The sequence below is a fragment of the Saccoglossus kowalevskii genome, chromosome 12 (genome assembly GCF_978046115.1).
Source record: "Saccoglossus kowalevskii chromosome 12, keSacKowa6.1, whole genome shotgun sequence".
Taxonomy (NCBI): domain Eukaryota; kingdom Metazoa; phylum Hemichordata; class Enteropneusta; family Harrimaniidae; genus Saccoglossus; species Saccoglossus kowalevskii.
Genome location: NC_140652.1, coordinates 24,348,410 through 24,370,321, shown reverse-complemented (window position 1 = coordinate 24,370,321; position 21,912 = coordinate 24,348,410). Strand labels below are relative to the sequence as shown.

Sequence of the window (21,912 nt, the reverse complement as noted above, 5' to 3'; positions counted from 1 at the left end):
CTATCTATTTGCTAGCAGACACTAATTAAGTCACAAATTACAGTAAAAATATTGAGTGTGCACCTTAACCACCTATGTGGTATGAAACATACATGTATTGACTACAATTTGTGATAGGTGACATTTAATAATTAGCAGACAATTTTAAAATATGGAAATCATAATTGTGGTAGAACTGCCCTATCTATTTGCTAGCAGACACTAATTAAGTCACTAATTACAGTAAAAATATTGAGTGTGCACCTTAACCACCTATGTGGTATGAAACATACATGTATGGACTACAATTTGTGATAGGTGACATTTAATAATTAGCAGACAATTTTAAAATATGGAAATCATAATTATGGTAGAACTGCTCTTTTTGCTAGCAGACACTAATTAAATCACAAATTACAGTTAAAATATTGAGTGTGCACCTTAACCACCTATGTGGTATGGAACATACATGTATTGACAACAATTTGTGATAGGTGAAATTTAATAATTAGCAGACAATTTTAAAATATGGAAATCATAATTGTGGTAGAACTGCCCTATCTATTTGCTAGCAGACACTAATTAAGTCACTAATTACAGTAAAAATATTGAGTGTGCACCTTAACCACCTATGTTATATGAAACATACATGTATTGACTACCATTTGTGATAGGTGACATTTAATAATTAGCAGAAAATTTTAAAATATGGAAATCATAATTGTGGTAGAACTGCCCTATCTATTTGCTAGCAGACACTAATTAAGTCACTAATTACAGTAAAAATATTGAGTGTGCACCTTAACCACTTATGTGGTATGAAACATACATGTACTGACAACAATTTGCAATAGGTGACATTTAATAATTAGCAGACAATTTTAAAATATGGAAATCATAATTATGGTAGAACTGCTTGTTTTGCTAGCAGACACTAATTAAGTCACAAATTACAGTTAAAATATTGAGTGTGCACCTTAACCACCTATGTGGTATGAAACATACATGTATTGACTACCATTTGTGATAGGTGACATTTAATAATTAGCAGACAATTTTAAAATATGGAAATCATAATTATGCTAGAACTGCCCTATCTATATGCTAGCAGACACTAATTAAGTCACTAATTACAGTAAAAATATTGAGTGTGCACCTTAACCACCTATGTGGTATGAAACATACATGTATGGACTACAATTTGTGATAGGTGACATTTAATAATTAGCAGAAAATTTTAAAATATGGAAATCATAATTATGGTAGAACTGCCCTATCTATTTGCTAGCAGACACTAATTAAGTCACTAATTACAGTAAAAATATTGAGTGTGCACCTTAACCACCTATGTGGTATGAAACATACATGTATTGACTACAATTTGTGATAGGTGACATTTAATAATTAGCAGACAATTTTAAAATATGGAAATCATAATTGTGGTAGAACTGCCCTATCTATATGCTAGCAGACACTAATTAAGTCACTAATTACAGTAAAAATATTGAGTGTGCACCTTAACCACCTATGTGGTATGAAACATACATGTATTGACTACAATTTGTGATAGGTGACATTTAATAATTAGCAGACAATTTTAAAATATGGAAATCATAATTGTGGTAGAACTGCCCTATCTATATGCTAGCAGACACTAATTAAGTCACTAATTACAGTAAAAATATTGAGTGTGCACCTTAACCACCTATGTGGTATGAAACATACATGTATGGACTACAATTTGTGATAGGTGACATTTAATAATTAGCAGACAATTTTAAAATATGGAAATCATAATTGTGGTAGAACTGCCCTATCTATTTGCTAGCAGACACTAATTAAGTCACTAATTACAGTAAAAATATTGAGTGTGCACCTTAACCACCTATGTGGTATGAAACATACATGTATGGACTACAATTTGTGATAGGTGACATTTAATAATTAGCAGACAATTTTAAAATATGGAAATCATAATTATGGTAGAACTGCTCTTTTTGCTAGCAGACACTAATTAAATCACAAATTACAGTTAAAATATTGAGTGTGCACCTTAACCACCTATGTGGTATGGAACATACATGTATTGACAACAATTTGTGATAGGTGACATTTAATAATTAGCAGACAATTTTAAAATATGGAAATCATAATTGTGGTAGAACTGCCCTATCTATTTGCTAGCAGACACTAATTAAGTCACTAATTACAGTAAAAATATTGAGTGTGCACCTTAACCACCTATGTTATATGAAACATACATGTATTGACTACCATTTGTGATAGGTGACATTTAATAATTAGCAGAAAATTTTAAAATATGGAAATCATAATTGTGGTAGAACTGCCCATCTATGCAATTTAAATCACCAATTTAATTAAAAATATCGGGTGTGCACTGTCATTTAGCTTCCACTCATTAATTATCACTATATTAATGAGATTATCGCAATCTATATGCACTCTAGCATTACGGTAACTTATCAACCTCTGCTACACTTCTGTCGATATGATCACCATACTGCTGTTGTGTATACTTCGTGTTATTCTTGTAATAACCTCATAATATTATTATACATCTGTCACCGTAATGCCAGAAGTTACAGCATGCCGTAATTGTGCGGTATTTTATGGGGTATTTTCATCCTACCATATAAGGAAATGCAAATTCCAAATATGGAATGATTACATGCATAAGCGTCCTCTAATGATAAAAACAAACATGGCTGCCACTAGACTTTGAATTGACTCCACACAAAGAAGTTCGCTGATTCTGTTCTAAACATTTTGGACCTCAGCTTTCCCATTATGTACCTTTGGAAGGAAAAGATGTATAATAGTAAGGTTATTCTGAGGATATCTCAAAATATGCACTCAGACGGTATGCCGTTGCATCAACCTCATAATAACCTCATAATATTATTATACATTTTTTCCCTGCTTTTAATAATAATTAATGAAACTAAAACACAAAATCGCAATAAAGAATCTTTAGCATTATGCAATATTTAATAGTGTTCTTGTGTCTGAAGTGAACAAGTCATTGTCAATGACACGTCCCCGTTCCGTTCATATTTGAGTGACATATACATTCAAAGCAGATCATGACCGAAATGCACCTGCATATGTACAACACATTGTGCTAAATCTGAACAAAATCCATCCATGCATGACTGAGATCCGGTTCTGGAATTGTGAAAATACGTGATTTTGATGCATTTTCGGCCTTAAAATGGCCATCATTTCGCTATTGTTAAGCAGATCATGAAACAAAGGCACATATCTATTTGTGACATGATGTACCATGTGTGTGTGAAGTTTGAACTTGATCAATCCAGACATGTCTTGGATACGGATCCAGAACTGAATTCTTTAACAAAATGGCCGCCAGTCGGCCATTTCAAACTTGATCCGAAAAAAAAAAAACGTGCATCAAGGTCCTATTATGTTTAATGTATGTACCAAATTTGAACAAAATCCATCCATGCATAACTGAGATACGGGTCCGGAATGGTGAAAATGTGCGATTTCAATGCATTTTCGGCCTTAAAGCGGCCTCCATTTGGCTATCGTTAATGAGATCATGAAACAAATGCACATACATATTTGTGACATGATGTACCTTGTGTGTGTGAAGTTTGAACTCGATCAATCCAAGCATGTCTCGGATACGGATCCAGAACTGAATTCTTTAAAACAAAATGGCCGCCAGTCGGCTATTTCGAACTTGATCCGAAAAAAAAAATGACGTGCATCAAGGTCCTATTATGTTTAATGTATGTACCAAATTTGAATGAAATCCATCCATGCATAACTGAGATCCGTGTCCGGAATGGTGAAAATGTGCGATTTCAATGCATTTTCGGCCTTAAAGTGGCCGCCATTTGGCTATCGTTAATGAGATCATGAAACAAATGCACATACATATTTGTGACATGATGTACCTTGTGTGTGTGAAGTTTGAACTTGATCAATCCAGACATGTCTCGGATACGGATCCAGAACTGAATTCTTTAAAACAAAATGGCCGCCAGTCGGCCATTTCGAACTTGATCCGAAAAAAAAAATGATGTGCATCAAGGTCCTATTATGTTTAATGTATGTACCAAATTTGAATGAAATCCGTCCATGCATAACTGAGATCCGGGTCCGGAATGGTGAAAATGTGCGATTTCAATGCATTTTCGACCTTAAAGCGGCCGCCATTTGGCTATCGTTAATGAGATCATGAAACAAATGCACATACATATTTGTGACATGATGTACCTTGTGTGTGTGAAGTTTGAACTCGATCAATCCAAGCATGTCTCAGATACGGATCCAGAACTGAATTCTTTAAAACAAAATGGCCGCCAGTCGGCTATTTCGAACCCGATCCAAAAAAAAAAAAGACGTGCATCAAGGTCCTATTATGTTTAATGTATGTACCAAATTTAAACAAAATCTGTCCATGCATAACTGAGATCCGGGTCCGGAATGGTGAAAATGTGCGATTTTGATGCATTTTCGGCCTTAAAATGGCCGCTATTCGGCTATCGTTAATCGGATCATGAAAAAAATGCATGTGCATATGTCCCATATAATGTGTGATGTATGAGTGAAGTTTGAACTTAATCGGTCCATGCATGTTCGAGATACAGGTGATCACGGACGCACGGACGCACGGATGCACGGACGCACGGACGGACGGACGCACACAGGGCAAACCATAAGTCCCCGTTTTCGGACTACGTCCGAACGGGGACTAACAAAAGAATGTGATGTTAAAGTGACACATAATTTTCTAAATAAGGAAGACATACAAATGCATCAATAACATTTTTGAACACATCTGTATGTGACATTTCAAAGATTGGTGAATTGTATTCGGTCGCAGAAATATAATAAAGGTGCTGTTGTTTGAGGTGTACTTGTGGTATTATATGTGGGGGTGAAAGTGCCTATATATGAATCATTGCTTTCACTCATAATGTCACAATCGTCATACGGTTCACATTCAAATTTTAAATAAAAAATGTATTTTACGTAAGTTGTACGCATGGGACTCATCTATGACACAACATGTTATGACGACTGTGACAATGACACTGGTAACAGTTATAATAATGGAATGCAACACATTTCATTGAAGTTCAAACGAGTTTATTTAAAAGTTTTCTGTAAAAACATTAAAAAAAATTCATTTCCAAAAATGATTTGTCGAAACAAATTTCATTGTGGTAAACAATGACAATAGATTTTCCTAATTGAATTTAAAAAAAACAAACATATTCACTAACCAAATATAAACTGTGATTATTTGTGTGTGATAATTATTGACAGGTCAAAAAAATTCAAAGCTCAGTGATAATTGTGCCAAAATTTTAATGAGCTTTTCAGGTTGTCTTTTCAAAATTGTTTGTTAATTCCCTAAAATAAGTAATTTTTACTGATGACTTATCACAAAAAATCCTATGCTATGATATTTCCTGTACTGGGAGTGCATACATTTTCCCTGATAATTAGATCAAGAATATATGATGAATGCAGTAAGGCACAAAATATCTGCAAGATATAAAATTGTAATGTTAAAAAAAACAAAATTTAAAAGCAGGTCCAATTTACTGTGGGTAAGTTTCAGATGATGTGATCTCACCCAAAACATTTATGCTTATGGACTACTGTCATGTCCTATTTGTCTTAACAGTGTCTGATGCCATAGCAGATACCCACAAAGCTGTACATTGTGTGATACCTGCAGCCCAGGAAAGGATGGATGGGGTGATGACATGATTACCATGGTTTTAAATTCTGAAAAGAAAGAATTCTGAAATAAGAAATCTTTGAAATCAGACTTCTACCAAAGGTAATTCTGGGATTTATGGACGGCCTAAAATTTGTGGCTGTTTTTCAACAGCTACAAATTTTAGTACTGGTTACTTAGGGATGCTTGCATCCCTAGGCTGCTGGTTTTTCCAGCGCTCTCAGATGCTTGTATTTCAAACTTGGAGCTTTTGGATAGTAAAGCCGATCAAGTTTTAATCAAGCCGATCACGTTATAGGTAGGCATGACTGAACATTGTAAAACTAAGCTATTTATTTATTTATTTGTCTAATGGACAAGTGGCACAAGCATCAAATCCAAGATCGGAAGGTGTAATTGGCAATTGCTGTATCTGGAGCAGACACCCTTTCCATGATGGAACTTTCTGCCATTCATTTCCATGAATATCTGTTAAGTCATTAAGAAATACTGTTGAAATCACTATTGGTATCCATTTTATATTTAATTCTTTTGCAATACGTATTCGATGATTGCCATCATATAAGTATGCATGTCCAGTGTCAAGTTTAACTGAGAGTGTAAGTGGTTCTGAAATTTTGAAATTTTCACGGATAATTTTTGGTTTTATAAATCCATCAAGGAAGTCACTTCTCTTGCTTGGATTTTTAATTACTCTTCTATCTACCTCCCGATATCTCCAAATTACAGATGTTTCTACCCATTCGACTGACCGTTTATATAGTTTAGGTATATTAACTATTTGTTTATCAAGTGAAAATCTTCTATCTTGCAATTTTGTTTGCTCTATTTTACCTGTTGTTTGAATGGTTTTAATATTGGTTTCACTTGTAATTTGCTTTCTAACTAGGATATTCTGTGTAATTAGTTCATATGCCATGGTAACTCTCATGCTGTTTAGCATCTCTAAACTTGTGTCTACTGACAATGGTGCATCAAGCAATATGCACTTGGCATATGCACAAATTAACAACCCACAGTTTTGTGTATCATTCTGCTTTATGAATAATTTATTTTGAGACAAGACTTTTACAGTCCATTGGGTTAAATGATTTTTATTTCCATATCTTAATAGATGTATAAATTGTATGTATTTAAATAGCTGTTCTAAAAGGTGTTTGCCATTACTATCAAGTGGGCCATAAGGATCAATTACATAAATTTCCTGTAGTTTAATTTTGACTATAAATATAATCCAGTGTGATCCCCTTAAATTTGAAGGTATATAGATATATTCATAATTGAACCAATTTGTTTGTCTATAGGGCATTGGTAACCCAGCATTTAATGAACTTGACAGTTTTTGGAGTGCCCAACAAGCATCTTGGACTAAAATTGTATTCTGTTTATTATTGCCTTCAACAAGAAGTCTTATGTATTATGTAATCAAACAGTCATCTAGCCAATGTCCATTTATTAAATCAAAGATACATTGTTTTTGTATATTTATCCCTACCACTAAAATATCATCAATATCTCGCATATCCTCCAACATTTTCTCATACTTTTTCTTTCCAATTGATATTACAATTTTATTTTTACCACAACTATTCATATCATTATCAGAGCTATGTTTGAATTTAATATCGGATGATGAATATTTACTCTGAGTTATTCTGTCATAAAATGCTATGCATTCCTCTGCCTCAAAACAGTCAGTGTGAAGTTTACTAAATGTACAAAATGATTTATTCTGTGGGCTGGACATAGATGTGAGTTCCCACTTCCCAACATTTTTAATATAAGTATTGTATTGTACGTTTCCAGAACTAACAGATTTACAAACAACAATGGTCTTCATTGAAAATACAGTCCTTTTACTTATAAAAGTTGGGAATTCATCAACAACCGCGGAAAGATCAAGATTTGCTGTTAGTTGGAAGTCAGTTGATGTTTTTTTTGTATAAAGTATTATTGTTTGTCCTACTTGAAAAATGTAAGGTTCTGCACTAGGCTTAAAACTTCTAAATTTATCTGGCTTTGTACATGTGTTAGAATTACATTTTGGATTCATAGGCTTTAATCTTATTTCATTTATTGCATTTTTAACAGAGTCTTTTGTGAAATTGTTGACAGGCAGGGATGTAATTTCTTTAATACCACTTGTTGACACAGTTTGACAGTGCAGACAATTAAAATGTTGTAATAGTTTAATAACAAATTTCTTTTTACTTTGTGATGTTAGCATGTCTCCTAAAACATGATTTATAAACTTTATTGTAGATACATCTGCAAGTGGTTCACCTAGGTTCATTGAAACTGTTTTCAGTATATTAAAATCTCCATGAATTATTTTTTTCATGGTATCATCTTTGTGTGTTTTTTGGCTTATTTCTGCTGCTATATTTTTAACTGCCAAACAATTTTGCATTGCTGATAATGAAGTGTTTTGCCAGTGAGGTATGGGTGAAATTTTTTCTTTTATATCTTTTTCAAAAAATATTATGTACTCATGATAATTTGGAGGAATTTGTGTAATGTGATAAGTGTCAGTATCATCACACATGATTGGAAGATTATCTTCAGAATATAATGTTGAGACATAGTGACCACAACTGGCTGTAGGGCCAGCATGAGATACACTTGACTTTATTATGTAGTTATTTTCACTAATAGGGTTTTTCATTAAAGGAGAAAGATCAATTTTGTCCTCCAGTTCAATTTCATTTTTGATTTTAGATAACCGTTTTGTTCTTTTATTCCAGCTGTGCCTGGTCAATAATATGACAAGAATATTAGATGTTGATTTAATGAAGGCTTGTGACGTAATTATTCGATTTTCATTTTTACATTGCAAACTCTCACAGTCTACGTGAATTTCCTCTCTTTCAAATAAACGCTGTAAAATATCTTGTAGTGTAAAACTATCTTGTTTTCGGTTAGTTGGGAAGTTTAGTTGTATGTAACTTAATATTTCATCTGTTCTTGTTTTATGCCCACATGTGTTGCAAGTTCTTTCTCGTGTTATTATCATTTCTGTCTGTAAGCCCCTGTACTTGAGGAATTTATCAATGAAGTTAATATAAAATTCATGTGCATCATGTTGCTTCCTTAATTGTAATCTCGCTATTTGACTGCTAGACCTAAGTGTATTGGCCATATCTGTTTTTGTTAGAGACATTTTGGAAGTTGTTAACATCTTGTTTAGTAACTGATGCAAGTTGTCAAACGAAAATCGTTCATTTTGTGATACTTCTATGAAATCCCTGAGTGTTGATTGATTTTTCATCAGGGAATTCTTTACTGATTCACAGTGTAGAATACTTTGAATAACAGCATTAAACCAACAATTATTAGAAAAGTTTTCTAATCCAACAACTACATTACTATTTGCCGAAATCGTTTGAATTGAATGATTTGGATCTGGTGTTGAAGGTGACAAATGATTTAGTTCATCTTTTATTAAATCAGGTGTATTATGCCACTCTTGGCCAAGTTCTCTGTTGAAACGATGTAAATCGTTTGGTCCTGAACATTGTTTTGTATTGCTAATAAATTTCTTGAATGTATCTGTTGACGTAGTACTTTTAATTTGTCTTAATTTTTGCGAAAAAACCTTTACTGACTTTGGTGGTGTGGCTTGATAAGAAAATGTTCTTTGGTTTTTTCTTTTTTTGCTATCCCATTGTTCTCTAATTGTTGTTTGCATTTTGCGTTTCTTACCAACGAGAAGATTGCTAGTAAATGCATTTTGTTGACCTTTTATATCCCCATATACATCAGAAATAAATTCATCCAATCTAAGTGTTTTACCGCCAAGTTGAATATTCTTTAAAATCCCCATTCTACGTTCACTATGACCTATTGTCCTTGCATTTCCCCTGTCAATGAAATTATAGTTTTTATTAGTTAATTTATTTGTCTGTTCATGACGTGTCAGATCTCCCAACAATAACCCAGACCAAAAAGGACATGTTGGTAAGTAATATTTGCACATAAAATCTGCTAATTTGGGTGAATAATATGCATTTGTTTTGATCATTTCTGTATGTTGTTGATTTTCAGCTTCAATTTTTGCCTTTTCTTTGATCTCATTGAAATGTTGTTTGAAATTTGAATTGAATGTTGTAAGAAAATCCTCTTCAGTTTGTTGGGCTAAAACAGTTTTTGTCTCTTTTTTTGAAAGATTATCTGGTTTTTCAATGCAATATTTAATGGTGACCCCACCTAAATTATCAATGTTCCTGACTTTTGACTCCAAATGTTTGCATGCCTGTTCTAATGTTGGTGATTGTTGTTTACTGTGCAAAAGCACCATTATTTTATACAAAGTTTCATCAAAATCATCTAAGTTTGGAGAATTTCAAAGAAGACTCATGCAATACATGATGCTCAGATTTGCTGATTTTTCACTAATGAATGTTTTGAGTGAACGTTTAACCTTTTTCATGAAATGACTTGCACATGCATGAGGAATTGTTTTTTGCAAGTCATCCTTTCTTGATTGGCCATTGACTATACGCCAGGCTCTTTGTAGAAAAGCTTCTAATGTTTCCTGATTAAAAACTTCTAAAGTTGCCAAAAGAAAAACCCAGCTTTCATCACTGTTAATTTGTAATGGTTGTGATATTTCATGAAATCCAAATATTGTTTTTTCTGCATGACGAAAACACTGCATCCAGAATGATATGTATGGTAAGCTGTGTGCTTCAGTGATCATAAAGGAAAGTGGGAGATCTGGCCCTTGACCAACTGGATTTGCAACTGTTAGTTCATAGTAAAACAAACGCCCAGATGATAATGTTGATTTAAGACATCCACCAGTAGCATCCCAGAAAGCCACAACCTTTTTACTCAAATCATGCCAAAACCGGACACCTGCTTCAGTAAAACAAACAACAAAAAGTGGTGAGACACTAAAATGTTGTATAAACCCTTTAACTTTACAATTTTGTTGGTTAGATGCCATTTCATCTTTCATTGTCAGAATACTTTGTATTTCATCATTATGTAGTCTTTTACTGGTTCTGGCTTCACTTGAAATTTTCTGAAATACACTTTGAGTTTTACCAGTTGTATTTCTGTTGTCTGAAAGAATCTGTTTTCCATCTAAATTTTCCATTTCTGTTATGTAGTGTTTAAATGGCTTTGTACCAGCTGCAAATTTGTTTTCTAACTCACGTCTTCTCTCGCCACGAATGGGTCGAGCTATATTTTCTGTTGGATCATGCTTCATTTTTCCTTCATAATATATTTCACATTTGTATAATTTTTTCATTTTTATTGTCACTGTCACAGAACAGTGTTGCGACTGACAATGACCTCGTGCTTGGAAAAAGCAGCCCTTTGGATTTGGGGAATTTGTTGTTGTGACTTTGTGATAATTAAACATTATAGCACAGTATGGATTTGACTGTGCAATACCCTTTTCAATTGTTGACTGCCATTCACCTTTTGGAAATAGTCTCCCAGTTTGATGTTTTCGAAGATGTTCCCATGTATTTGGGGGGAAAATGAAAGAGGATGATTTTGGTATATCATTCTCTACAAATCCAGAAGGCATGTCACAGCCAAACACATGTCTCATTGTATTAGGAGATATAAAGTCTCTAATTAGTAATTTATTGGCTGGTTCATGTGAAGGAGAATAAATTTTCTTCTCCTGCTCATGTTGGTTAATTTCATTTTCACTATCACTAGATTCTGTGTCATACTTGACACTACTGTCATTTAATTCTGCATTTGGTATTTCTCCAAGCTTTGCATTATAACTACCACTTTCCTTTTCTTGGTCATCACTGATGTTATTTTCAATTTCATATTTTGTATTATTGTTATTGTTACTATTTATAAAGTGACCAACCTTGCTTGACATTTGTTTTTGTACTTGTGTATCTATAATTATATTTTCCTGGCTATTACATAATTGAGACTGGTCATTATTTACAAATAGAACTAAATCCCTGGTTGAATCTGTTGAGTTTATTGCATTTAGTATTGGTGATTTATCTTCTATTGTTTTCCTAATATTTTCTTTTATTTCACTAGTTGGCATTTTTGTTCCATTAATCTCAAATACTGTACTACTATCGTTACATTTTTCTAAACCACACACAAATGTAATCCCTTTTCCAGATTTAAAACCAGAATTCAATTGCAAACAATCATAATGATACCATTCATTACACATTTGACATTTGATGTATTGTTTTTTTTTTATCATATTTTGTTTTACAGACACAATATAACTTTTCACTTTTGTTTGAATTTTTTTCATTACTTAACCATGATTGACGGCGAAACTTTTCTGGTAGTTTAGCATTTCGTTTTGGTCTGGCCTGTTTTTCTTTTTTCTCATTCGAAAGCTTGGGTGATTTATCAAATGAAGATTTATTGTTAAGATTAATCTTTTTATGTTTGTTATTTAGGTCTGTTTCCTTGTTATCCACTGTATTGACTAAGGATGATAGAAGATGTTGGATATTCCCTCTGTTTGCTCTCCATATCTCCTGTAAATATTTCACTGTTTTTTTGTTTGTAGGCCATGCAGCAGTTTTAGCTACTCTAGTCCAAAATGTTTTGTCTGTTATGTCCGGATATTCACTATCTAAAGGAAGTTGTACCCATATAGCTTCTGCTAAACAATTGTAGTCTCTAATTTTTTTTCTATTGTTCACAAAACGTGATTGTTTTGATTCAGGGGCACCACCCAATAAACCGTCATGAATGTCAATTACCCTTTTAACTCTACAAGTACTGTTTTTGCATTTGTACTTCAAATCATGCAATTTGTACAAAGAGCTGCACCTGGGTGGCTTGATTGCAGCTGAGAACCCATTTCCTATGTCAGTCTTAAAATATCTTGAAAGAAAAAGTTGACTACAAGACATAGGAGTAGAGGTTCCTGTATTTGGACGTTGGAGAGCAGAGGAACAAGTGTTGGAAGGTCTAACTGACCTTCTAGCACTCGAACAAGGCAGAGGGGAGGGACGAGTGCTGGAAGGTCTAACTTACCTTCTAGCACTCGAACAAGGCGGAGGGGAGGGACGAGTGTTGGAAGGTCTAACTGACCTTCTAGCACTCGAACAAGGCGGAGGGGAGGGACGAGTGTTGGAAGGTCTAACTGACCTTCTAGCACTCGAACAAGGCAGCGGGGAGGGATGAGTGCTGGAGGGTCCAACTGACCTTCTAGCACTCAGACAAGGCGGAGGGGAGGGACGAGTGTTGGAAGGTCTATCAGACCTTCTAGCATTCAGACAAGGCGGCGGGGAGGGACGAGTGCTGGATGGTTCAACTGACCTTCTAGCACTCAGACAAGGCGGAGGAGAGGGACCAGTGTTGGAAGGTCTATCAGACCTTCTAGCACTCAGACAAGGCGGAGGGGAGGGACGAGTGTTGGAGGGTCCAACTGACCTTCTAGCACTCGGACAAGGCAGAGGGGAGGGACGAATGTTGGATGGTCTAGCAGACCTTCTAGCACTCGGACACAGCGGAGGGGAGGGACGAGTGTTGGAGGGTCTAGCAGACCTTCTAGCACTCGGACACGGCGGAGGGGAGGGACGAGTGTTGGAGGGTCTAACTGACCTTCTAGCACTCGAACAAGGTGGCGGGGAGGGGCGAGTGCTGGATGGTCCAACTGACCTTCTAGCACTCGGACAAGGCAGAGGGGAGGGATGAATGTTGGATGGTCTAGCAGACCTTCTAGCACTCGGACACAGCGGAGGGGAGGGACGAGTGTTGGAGGGTCTAGCAGACCTTCTAGCACTCGGACACGGCGGAGGGGAGGGACGAGTGTTGGAGGGTCTAACTGACCTTCTAGCACTCGGACAAGGCGGAGGGTAGGAACGAGTGTTGGAGGCTCCAACTGACCTTCCAACGCTCGGACGAAGCAGAGAGGAATAACTGATAGATGGTAAAACATACTGTCTAACAGTCACAATGTCAGCATAGGATGGATGAGATCCAGCAATGCTGTCACAAGTTGGAGTACCTACCGTAATGGTAGGCAATGTAGCACTAGAATAACACACATGTCTTACTCTAGAAACATATGGGGGAATGACAGAGGTCGGTTGGCACAAAGCTGGGAACGAACCAGGAGGGAAAACAGCTTTACCAACACCAGAATCAGTACTAGTAATTCTGGAACTACTAGCACAATATCTAGCCTCTATCAAACGTAGTACAGAATCTGTTAAACACAGTGTCCCTTCAGATGTCTGTACCATCCTAAATGCAGCAGCTTCTAGACAACGTAGAAGCTGTCGCAGGCCATACTTACTCAGGTGTAATCCGTCATGGCTCCACAGATGACCTGCACTAGATGGAAATTGACTTGATAGGCCAATGAACGATACACCATGACTGAGTGCTACTTCCTTGCATCTCAAATTAAAATCTTCTACATAGCTTCCCAGGTAGTCAAGCCGGGGGACTATACTTACTACTGCTATCTGTATAAGTTAAAAACGTATTCTTGTTTAGTTATAAATTACATTGATTTTCACACATATAATTACAAATAATGAAGTAAAATCATTCATGATATGGATTTCAACATAATTAGAATTTGTTTCAAGGACACACATTCTTCATGTTTGTCACCACCTCAATATTATAGCCATAGAAGCATATAGATAACAACCCTGTGACTTAAGTTCATAAAAATTTCAAACTTGTATTTGTATTTTATATGTTTTTGTTTTGACCAGTTTTTGTTTTGTGAAGATAAAAAATGCATTACCTTACTCATCGGGAACTTCTCTTTAGCCACTCTCAGCAGCTTAAGATAGTCCCTTTGGCTTCTATCAAAGGAAACACTGATGTTATTAGTTCCAGCACAAAGCAAAACTATCTTAGGCTGTTGAGGTGGCATAGAATCTGTCACTTCCTGGCTGATATAGTGATATTGACCACCAGGAGTGCAGTTCACTCCTAATGCTAGCCCACTTTTGGAAGGTAATGTGACGTCACCTTCCACAGCCATCCTCAGTAGCGAGTCACCATATAGCATGACAAACTGTTAAAAATAAAAAATAAATATTATTGTCATAATTTGTGCAATATATAATATAATTAAAATATTTGAATTTAATAGCTCATACTGTAAGTCACATCACAATGTTACAGTCGTTCTGAGAATTATTCGGACAGTCAGTTAGCAATATATGTTAGAACTTTGCAAAACACTTTTCCAATCTAGACTTGATTGCGCCATTGTATTGGCACGCCCACAATTGGAATCATTCCATTATCTTGCAAGATGCGGGTAAAACGCTGTTTAAAAACGACACGCATTGGTTACCATATATTAACAGGTTATATGTTGTACATGCATTCAAAGTGTTATTTTAAATTGTTATAACCATCTGAGTCCACCTGACATAGCACAATTTACAAAACAACTGCCGAGTGTTGAGTAACCCCAGGTATTAATGAATTAATAATTATCAGAACGGCTGTAAGTGTGCACCAATTACAGAGTGGGATTTGCAATCAGAAAAATAAAATTCAAATAGTCATGTGGATGTCATATACCATCATGCCTGTGATACTGGTCTGCACTTTTCATAATGAGTTGTGGCTAATATTGTATATATTTAGCCATGATTGTGCAGTCATAGAGGGTGTTGTACGGTTGGCTTAAATCAAATAAAATAATTAAAACTGAATATTCTCAGAACACACAACATGATGAAAAACATCTATCAAGTCTGTTGTTTAATTTACCATGCATCACATCGTGCCATAGAGCATGGTCTGCAGCGGACTAATAATTAAGCAATAACCCCCAGCCGAAGGCGTGTGTACCACGAGATAATTGCACAATTCAAGACATATATACATAAGCCACAGACGAGTGCATATATGGAGTGAATTGTGCAATATCAAGTGGTATACTCAACTTTGGCGGGGTTATTGCTATTATATTATACCAGTATATTGACAATTCGATAAAACTAGTAAAAAAAGAGTTTACTTGCATCTACTATTAGATCATGATTATGGCCCTTGAACATGAATATTTATAAAAATAGTATATAGTTGTACGCTGAATGCATACAAAAATTACATCCGGAACACAATTCAAATTGAATACAAACTAATTTTTATTTCGCATGAAAACAAACATATCCAAATAGAGCAGCGTAAACACAAAAATTAGCATAACAGATGACCTTTCTGACCTTTTACTGACTGCGTCAACGCCTTTTGAAATACAAGTTTATGTACAGTTTGGATCATTAAAACAACGAATTTTCTACGTTTTCATTCCAGTTTTTGTACAATTTGACCCGTATTTTTCCCATGACTCGTCATACTACTTGTATCTGGATATTTGACATTCAGCGGTACTTTGGTTGACTGAAGTTTGAGACATGGCGGGACGTGGTGGTGTATGGTGACCGCCACCCTCAACCGGCATTTTTGCCTGTGACTCGTATTTTTTTTTGAATTTTTGTTGTTCTTCAATCCCTCAATCTCATCTAGTTGGTTTTCTTTGACTGTATTTAAGGATTAGTAACACTGAATTAATTAACAAGCTGACTGTTGACTTCAAAAGTATGTCATTTCTCCTTAAGTTTAAAGACAATTATGATATTTTTGCAGATGTTTATAACCATTTAATATTACAAATATATCCTGATTATTTATCACACATTGATGGTATTTTTCATATTTCAACTTTAGTGGTTTTAATATATAATTATGCATAATAGTTATCCAATGCTGGGTAAAATTCTCTTATAGTGGCATTACAATTCAACGTTATACCCTAATGTTTGATTTTTCATATTAAATTCTTTAATTTGTGAAAGCCAATTTTTGAAGAATGCACTCAATAAAAGGAATACATGTAGTAGCAGTTTGACTTGTAAACTTTTAAAATTAAAAACAAAACAACAACATACAATGTACCTTTAAATTTGTACAAATGTAGATAATTCATTTCGTAACCGAATAGAATTGTTGTTAAATATAATTTCACTTGATTTCTCAATTATAGAAATTATAAATTTTCACCATATTTACTCAGTTAGTAGCCCATGTGAATAATTGTATGGTAAAATAAATAAAAATGAAGTCTCTCTCACATATTAGGGACCCAGTTATTTGAATTGAAGCATCTGTGTTTTGTTTTTCAAAAACACAATATGCATATCCCTACATTTATTTTCGATTGTCTGGATGTTGTACATATACATCATTTTTTTTGTACATTTGTAAATACTGGTAGAGATTGTTTACTTCTTTGAATTAATATAGAATAATTTTCATAAAAGGAAATCAAGTCTTTTGAAGTGCCAGAGTAGGGGAATTATTATTTGTGTCATTCAAGAATTGTCATTTTTTTCATTGTATTTCAACAGAGGTTGCAGCACAATATTTTGCATGGGGGGGGGGGGGAGTTTGCTCACCAGCCCTCGCGCCAGTATTTACAATATTTTGACACAAAATCCGATTGGACAAATTCCTGTAGGATTCCTTTAATATTTTGACACAAAATCCTTGTCAAAATATAGGCATTCTACAGGAATTCGTCCTATAGGAACCCTATAGGAAACTTTTGTAAGAGTAATTCAGCGGGATCTACTTATCAGCAAAAAATAATAAAATTAAAACCCAGTGAATAACTAATGCATTCACAGCAGTCTAGTACAATTGCACAAATTTGATAACCAATGAAACAAATAATGTCAAAGCTGATTTTCCAAAACTTGATATAAAATGTTGATAAATTAACTACTGATAATGCACTAAATTTTGATTAACATCGATTTGCATATTTCTCCATAAATATCGTAAAGTCTGTATTGGAATTTGAATTCCTTAATAGATGCTGCAACCATACTTTTTTGTGACTGACTAGAGTTTATGATTATTTCAATAATCTGTTAAAAATTTAAAATAAAACTCACCAGGCTCTTCTCGGCTACTGGTGGGAAACATGATCTATTTGTCTTCCCACTAACACCTCGACTCCATTTGCTCCTCTTACTATGCTTTACTACTGACCAGTTTTCATTCATCATGTTCTCCATAGAGTGTATGAATCAAAAGGACCAGGAGATTTGAAAGTTCTTGCTTATAAGCAGAAAAACTGAAACACTTACCTAGTAACAGCCAATAACATTGCTAGCTGAAATGCCAATGTATGTGCATGATATGCAAATTCAAGACCACTCTCATGGCAACCACTCAGGTTCTTGCAACATTGTTGCAATATCAGGCAAATCAGCATTCATTCAAAATCACCATGTTGGAAGTCTGCCAGTCCAATTGTATCGGTCAACCAATAGCAGCACAGTCACGACGGCACAGCTAACGCGCATGCTACGCTAATACATATAATATATCTAATTTATATGAATATACATGTATGTAATAAAAAATTATGCCATAATAAATGCCATTCTTGGTGGTTGCCCAAAACAAGATAGCAATGGTACAAAATCAGGATATTGTGAGGGGGACATACATTATTTTTAGACTATCAGCAAGAACCTTATCTTTTGGTAATACTTTTTATTGTGCCGAAAGTATATATTTCAAATTCCAAGTAAATTTAAATTTACTGGCTCGAACAAACAAACAAACAAACAAAATTAGAGGCGAACCATAGTCTTTATTAGTACATGTTATGTATATTTATTTCTCATTGAATCTGGAAAGTTCTTTTGCATCTTTATAATAAATTGGCAAAAAAAAAAATTTTTCAAGTTAAGGATTTAACACTTAAAAGTTTAGGACAGTTCTACCATAATTATGTTTTCCATATTTTGAAATTGTCTGCTAATTATTAAATGTCACCTATCTGTATAATACTTTATTTTCGCTTGGAATTTATTTTCGCTATTTTCGCTGAAGGGATGATTCCGTGAAAATAAAATCCAGCGAATATACTTTTTTTCCTATATTTCACATTAAACTCATGAAAAATCAGTGAAAATAAATTCCAAGCAAAATGCCCAAAAAGTCTTTTCAGCGAAAATTAATCCCAGCGAAAATAAAGTATTCCACAGTATCACAAATTGTTGTCAATACATGTATGTTTCATATCACATAAGTGGTTAAGGTGCACACTCAATATTTTAACTGTAATTTGTGACTTAATTAGTGTCTGCTAGCAAAACAAGCAGTTCTACCATAATTATGATTTCCATATTTTAAAATTGTCTGCTAATTATTAAATGTCACCTATCACAAATTGTTGTCAATACATGTATGTTCCATACCACATAGGTGGTTAAGGTGCACACTCAATATTTTAACTGTAATTTGTGATTTAATTAGTGTCTGCTAGCAAAAAGAGCAGTTCTACCATAATTATGATTTCCATATTTTAAAATTGTCTGCTAATTATTAAATGTCACCTATCACAAATTGTAGTCCATACATGTATGTTTCATACCACATAGGTGGTTAAGGTGCACACTCAATATTTTTACTGTAATTAGTGACTTAATTAGTGTCTGCTAGCAAATAGATAGGGCAGTTCTACCACAATTATGATTTCCATATTTTAAAATTGTCTGCTAATTATTAAATGTCGCCTATCACAAATTGTAGTCCATACATGTATGTTTCATACCACATAGGTGGTTAAGGTGCACACTCAATATTTTAACTGTAATTTGTGATTTAATTAGTGTCTGCTAGCAAAAAGAGCAGTTCTACCATAATTATGATTTCCATATTTTAAAATTGTCTGCTAATTATTAAATGTCACCTATCACAAATTGTAGTCAATACATGTTTCATACCATATATGTGGATAAGGTGCACACTCAATATTTCCCAAAAAATATTGGGAATAGTGTTTATATACACTCACATAGAGATACACTTTCAGGGGGAGTGAGTACATTTGTTATAATTTCTCGGTTTAAATGAATATTAGCCATTTATATTAATATATTGATGTCAAACTATGATTACGTGATGCAAAAAGATGTGATAAACTATGATTCAAAGCATTATTATGCCTTATAGACTGTGGCTGCTAGTGTGTCTGCTAGCTTCCACTGTCTGCTGGGAGTGTCTGCTAGCTTCAGCCGAGTGACGACCTGATATTACATAGTATTTACATCTACTATTGTATTGAACGCCGGCCAAGTGACAGTTTAACTGCAATCACGACACAATTACGTACATCTAATAATAAGAACATACTTACGTTTCATAATCACAATCATGTTGTGTGTGTGAGGCACAGCGAAAAATATAGTCAGGCCTGGTACTGCGGAGATGACAGCTCGTCTGTGGTAGCCATTTTGAACAAAGACGCTGGCTACATTGCGCCACTAAAGTCGTATAAACAGTAAACTTTCGTTTTCTACGTAGCGCAACCAAGCTGCGCCAGAACCGCTGTGCCGCATCGTGGTTGGTTTGGGTCCCGTGCGACATACACAGCGAGTGTACATTACAATATGTGTAATTCGATCACATAACGACTCCAAATCTAAAGTGTTTTGTATTACAACATCTTATTTTATGTTATTTTACCCATACCACCATGTTTTACATATCTTACATATTAATGAATAAAGTCACAGTCTCTCATAGAAGGACTGTGATAAAGTGAACACGGCCACCCAACTTTCGCGTTCACTCTCTGATTATGTTTGTAGTATTCTAAACAGATTTAAAACTCAGAAGTCATTTTCTTTATTCAGAAAAATCTGCAGTGCCTATTTTGTGCCGTGTTTAAGGTATGGGGCGTTCGCCGGGCTTATTTGTCAGCGATTTGTACTGTGAAGAGTTGTGTGGAAAGTTAAAACGTCGGTTATTATCGTGTCGTGTGTGGTGATGCCTTTCTGTTTTGAGTGATTTAAAAGTACATGCAGCAAACCATCTCGAGTAAAGGGTAAAGCCCGGGTACGAGGGTTCTTTTCTTGGATATGAAGTTCGACACGAAATCATATATAATGCCGAGGCCACAGGTCGATACATTTCGTCGAGGGGATGACTTCAGATGCAGAAGAGTGCGGGTGAGAAGTCATAATCGACTTAAAATCTAGCGTGACCTCACAAACTGCCTATCGATAAATATATATTGTGGGGAGGTATAATTTATACTGAAGAAATTAAAGTGCGGTGGTCGTCGCGCAGCGCGTGTTCGAATTTCATGTAAATAAACAATGTATTTTACACGCGTTGTATGCGTCGCTATGAATCCCATGTCAAACAGGACGCGGTGCGACGACTGCCGCCCTTTAAGTATGTCCTGTCAACAATTCTTATTGATATATGAAGATTGATTGCAAAATTGTAATTATCAATTTAAACTGATAATGATATCAACTGCAAAATTCTAACATATACATTTTTATAGAATCTTCAAAAATGTAAGTTATATTAAAATATATAGATTTTGTACTGGGAAAGAGGGATCATGCTTTATTTTGCAATGCTTCATGCTATAGAAGTTCTAGAACAGGTATTACTTATACGTTACGAGTGGCCGCGTATACATATTTTACCCTTTTCGAGTTTTCTCAAACGTTTCAATCTGCCATGTGAGGGCGCTGCAACATTTGCGCATACCAAACTGCCAGTGTTCGGATAGAGTTCGTGTACAGCGGAGATGAACACAGTCAGCTGGCGCACAAGTGATAATAAAATAAATGCGATTAATCTGCCGATATTTACTATATAGGGGCAGCCATCTTGAATATGAACTAAATAAAGAACCAAGTTGTGAAGCGCGTTTTTCAGTTTTCTACAAATCGGGGAAAAAAACTTTTACAGCTAAGCGATCCATTGGGGTAAGATTAAGCCGATCGCTAATAAAATTCGGCCGAATTTGTTGTTTTTGTATGAAAAAAAAAATCATTGCATACGAACATAGAACAATTTTCCGAGGTATTTGAAATCGAAATTGTCATCTAACTGTAAGACCGTCGCTGATCATGATTGGCTCCTGAGTTGAACGACTATTTCGGTTTCAACTCGAACAATATACGCAACATGGTATTTCACAGAGCTAATATATCTCCTGTCGTTTAAGCCCTGTTTTTTTTCCCTAGCGTAGCAACTTAAAAACATGTTTAGATTTTTTTATTGATGTCCCATTATCGATATAAATGTTTTGAAACATTGTGAAAACGTGTAAAATGTGCAACTTGGCCCAAGTTGTGGCCTAGCTGCATCCGGCTCCGGTTCCGGTTCGGAAACAGGACATTTCATCAAGGTGTATACAAAGTCCT

The 21,912-nt window shown here is 34.9% G+C and overlaps 1 protein-coding gene across 1 annotated transcript in view; it reads right to left on the bottom strand.

The window, feature by feature from the left end:
* Positions 1-19,986, bottom strand: part of LOC102801145 (uncharacterized) — a 30,111-nt gene extending 10,125 nt beyond the window's left edge. The window contains exon 1 of the mRNA XM_085506193.1: positions 19,881-19,986. The gene's annotated coding sequence lies outside the window, so the exon portion shown is untranslated. The remainder of the gene's footprint in view (positions 1-19,880) is intronic.
* Between the last annotated feature and the right edge of the window lie 1,926 nt (positions 19,987-21,912).